At 50.5% G+C, this 4,570-nt stretch overlaps 1 long non-coding RNA gene across 1 annotated transcript; it reads left to right on the top strand.

Annotated features, from left to right (window-relative positions):
* The first annotated feature begins 20 nt into the window (after positions 1–20).
* LOC144726270 (uncharacterized) lies at positions 21–3,786 on the top strand. The gene is made up of 3 exons (XR_013587256.1): positions 21–235; positions 2,982–3,038; positions 3,754–3,786. It is a non-coding gene; the product is annotated as an uncharacterized LOC144726270 (long non-coding RNA).
* The last annotated feature ends 784 nt before the right edge of the window (positions 3,787–4,570 follow it).

Genomic DNA, 4,570 nt, shown 5'->3' with positions numbered 1-4,570 from the left:
AGTGCGAGGTGACGTGTGTGGGGTGACGTGTGCAGTGCTGGGTGATGTGTGCCATGTGATGTGTGGGTGATGTGTGGGTGATGTGTGTGGGGTGACGTGTGCAGTGATGTGTGGGTGATGTGTACCATGTGATGTGTGGGTGATGTGTGCCATGCCAGGTGTTCGCCGTGCGTGCCAGCGGAGCTATTGGTGTGGTGGTGCGAGGCCTCGATGAGAAAATTACCATCAACTTCCGGTGATGAGCCATACCGCGCCACAGCGTGCCACCACACAGCACCGTGCTGCGTCAAACCGTACAACGCGTAGCATTGCGCCCATCGAGTCAAAACCGCACTGCAGAACACTGCACCGCTCCGTCACTCAATGGCGCAAGTCCGTGTTGTATGAACGCATTGCGTTGTACTGCACTATCCGCGCTGCAATGCGGTGTACGATATTGAATTCGCGTGCACCACACTATACCTTTCCATGTCAATCACCCTGGCACGTATCACACCACGCCGCAAGGGTTAGCTGCCGTGCACGGCACCTCTCCATGCCTCCACAGCTCCGCACGCAACCACTCCACGATTGTGTGCACCGCCACTAACCTCTCTCTTGACACTGGACTACGGCCATCGGTAACGCTGTCCCAACCACACCAGACCTCGCCTGCCTCGTGTCTCCACTGCGTGTCATCTTTTGCGTGTTGACTCACCTTGCCCTGTACAGATTGACCATGGGCCCAAGCCAGATCTCTCACTTGTCGGTGCCACTGGAGGTGGCATAACTTTAGCTGTTCTAATTTGTATACGTGAACAATGTATGTGTGTATGTTGAACTTATTTCGCACCGTACGTAGCCAGCCATGCTAATCGGAGGTGCCGGATTGTGTGTGAACCATTTGAAATGATTCTAGATTTGAAGCTTACACCTGATGAAGGAAGCTTGTGTTGCCTCCGAAAACGTCGTGATTTAACTTAGTTTTCTTTTATTTTATTGATTGTTTTACCTACGTGACTTTACCGAAAAAACCGAAGAACATTTGAAATGAGTAGGGTTACCAAATATAAAACTGGTAGGATATTTTAATGGGTTCGAATAAAGTTTTTCTATTTTAGGTCATACCAGTTTCCGATCTGTCCCACGGACAATGACCATGTGTGTGTATCTGGGAACAAGCAGTGCATTGGGTCGTGTATCGTGCTACGGAGCTCAGAAACCTGGGTTAAATTTCTGGTGGTGCCTTAAATTGATGAGGTTTGCCTGGTGTGGCATGTGGGCTGTGGTGCCATTCCCGGCCTTAATAGATGCTCACCAAACAGGGTCTATAATGCTTCTAGATTTGAAGCTTTCGTGACTGCAAGGATTCATATTCTTAGGTTTTTTTCGGTAAAGTCACGTAGGTAAAAAATTTAAATTAATAAAAGTAAAATAAAAATAAAATAAAAATCACGACGTTTCGGAGGCAACACAAGCTTCCGTCTTCAGGTGGAACCGTCACAGCACGATTGCTGTATCAAGTGAGAGAAATTCCAAGAAAACAGTCCTTGTATATATACTGGTTGAGGGTGGGAGGAGCCATTGTGAGGTTCGGTGCGGCTGAAGCACGCTGCTAGGAATGAGCCTTTGTTTGCTTCATTGTGCTCTCTGCCTTTGCGCACGTGTGCGTGTATTCGTGTGGTCTCCAGACTTGAGGACAAAGGGGAGATTAAGTCCATCAAGTTTTCTGTTGGGAACAAAATTCTGGCAGTGCAGAGGACGCCCAAATCTGTGGTGAGGACCTTTACTTGTGTTTCATAAGACTGTCAACCTCGAGAAGGCCGCCTGCCTCCGGGGCTCATAATGGCCATGTCAGAGCACTGAGCTACTGTTGCTGAGCTTCGTGATATGGTGCGGGGGGGGGGGCATCTTTGAATGTGTGTCCATATGCGCGAGTGTGTGTACAGTTTTGTGTGTGTACATTTTCGTGTGTGTGCATGTATGTGTGTATCTGTGCGCGGGGAGCGATAGTGTAGCGGTTAGCGCGCTGCGCTATGAACCCGGCGACACGGGTTCGATTCCCGCTCACTGCCAACATCAGTGACAATTATTTGAACCGGTCCCGGGCCTCCCCTAGGTCGACTCAGCCTCAAATGAGTACCTGGTGCGGTGTGTAAACATTGTGCCACTGGGGAGACAAAGGCGGTCGGGCGTGGTGCTGGCCACCCACCCCCTCGTGTACCGTTCCGGCCTTCATAGGTGCTCGCTAACAGCACTTGCCCCTACAGTCTGTTAAGGCTATACGGGGGTTCTTTGTCTTTGTATCTGTGTGCGTGGGGAGCGGTAGTGTAGCGGGTTAGCGCGCTGCGCTACGAACACGGGAACCCGAGTTCGATTAACCGCTCGTGGCCACCGTCGGTGACGAATATCTTAATTGGTCTCGAGCCCTCCTCTAGGTCGACTCAGCCTGTAGTGAGTAACTGCTGCGTTGTGTAAACATCAGCGCTGCAGAAGGTAACGTGAGTGGCACAAGTGCCTCGGTGACGTCACCGCCACTTAGTGGCGGATGGACGCTGTTATCGTGGTGAGCGGTGGCGCAGTGGTTAGCGCGCTGCACTATGAACCCAACGACCCAAGTTTGATTTCCGCTCACGACCAATAACAGCAAATATTTGAACCGGTCCCGGGCCTCCCCTAGGTCGACTCAGCCTCAAATGAGTACCTGGTACGGTAAACACCGCCACTCGGGAGCCATAGGCGGGCGGGCGGGCGGGCGGGCGGGCGGGCGGGCGGGCGGGCGTGGTGCTGGCCACCCACCCCCTCGTGTGTCATGCCGGCCTTCATAGGTGCCACACGCTAATAGCACATGCCCCAACAATCTGTTCGGGCTAAAAATGAGGGATCTTTGTATCGGTGTGTGTGTGTATCTGTTTATACGTCCTTGTTTGTGTGCTTATGTGTCATTGCATGTAATCCACCATGTATCCTTGTGTGCTCTCTTAATGTCTCTGTCCCAACAGGAGTTCATTAACTTCATCCCGGACCTGAGTAGTTCCGAGTATTCGCAGGAATGCAAGGTGAGGAGGGGTGGTACAGGAGAGACGCTTGCTTTGGGCATCAGCACCGTGGCCCCCCACCGTACCCCCGCCGTCAACTTCGTAGCTCAAAGAATTGTCACCGTTCTGATTCTGGGGTTGTGGTTTAATGCAGGAGCTTATTCTTAAATGTCTCTTTCATGCAGTGTAGTTTTAATAAAATTTTAGTCTACTTTGACAAGTTTCGTTATCCGACTGCCCGCGATTCATACATACTTTGTTCCATGAGATGCATGGATTTCGATTTAAAGCTTTCGTGACTGCAGGGATTCATCTTCTTGGTTCTTTCGGTAAAGTCATGTAGAATGGAAATAATAGAAATAAAACAATTCAGACTCTGTCGTCTCGACAGTCCTGTTCTTCACCTGAGGACGGCTGCTTGCGTTGTGGCCGAAACGTCGTGAGAATTATTTTATTATGTTTTATTTGTATTATTTTATTATTTCCATTCTACGTGACTTTACCGAAAGAACCAAGAAGATGCATGGATTTATTTGAGCACAGGGTTTTTAATTTGATGGATATATCGACGGAGATGCGTGCCGCCCCCGCGACCGAGGCGCGTCAGCGGCGGGCGCCGACCTTTTCGATGTTGACATCGATTCTTGTTGCAAAAGAGGCGGAAATTGCCGAGCTACTGCTCGGCATCGTTCCACCAACCCGGTACTCACGGCCGCGTCCGCCCTGTTTGTCGCAGACGAGGAACGCCAAGGTGACAGGGTTTTGCTGGACCAGCGCCTACGAGATCGTCTTTGTCACCGACTTTAGCCTCGAGTTTTACCAGGTGAGCGAGCCAGCCAGCCAGCCAGTACCATCGGGGGGGGGTCCGCGCCCACAACGAGCTCGGCGCTGGTGGCGATGGTAAGCGGCGGGTTGACGGGCGTGGACTGGACCGCGTGTGGATGGTCTGATAGAAGAATGGGTGGATTTTGTTTATAAGTAAATACACTGATTGGTGGATAGATGAGTGAATGGACTGATGCATTTGTGGATTAATGCATCATTGAAAGGATTCTTGGAAGGTAGAAAAAATACTAGATCACGACGTTCTGATCGCCACACAAGCAATCGTCTGTCTCCCACCTGAAGACGATTGCTTTTGTGGCGATCGAAACGTCGTGATCTATGATTTTTTCCACCTACGTGACTTTACCAAAAGAACCAAAGAGTATGAATTCCTGCAGTCACGAAAGCTTCAAATCAAGATTGATTCTTGGAAGGATTGGCGAGTGGATGAAGCAACTAATGCGTTAATGATGGGCTGGTCGAAGTATGGATGGACTAATGAATGGGTGGATTCGTGAATGGCTGGATTTACGAACAGGTGAGCCGATGCCTGAACCTGTAGCCAGAATCGTAAGCTGGTGCGTTGGCAAATTTACAAGCTGATGGGGCTAACGAATCCTTGATCTGACCGATGGACATGTGAACAGATGGACGAGCCGATTGCCGAGTGAAATCTCTGACCGTCTTGTTTTGCCCCATGGGTCGACTCGCACTCAGGTCCTCCCAGA

The sequence above is a fragment of the Lampetra planeri genome, chromosome 23 (assembly GCF_965212315.1).
Source record: "Lampetra planeri chromosome 23, kcLamPlan1.2.h2, whole genome shotgun sequence".
NCBI classification, from domain to species: domain Eukaryota; kingdom Metazoa; phylum Chordata; class Hyperoartia; order Petromyzontiformes; family Petromyzontidae; genus Lampetra; species Lampetra planeri.
Note: the sequence above shows the minus strand (reverse complement) of the source record. Positions and strands in the feature narration are given on the sequence as shown.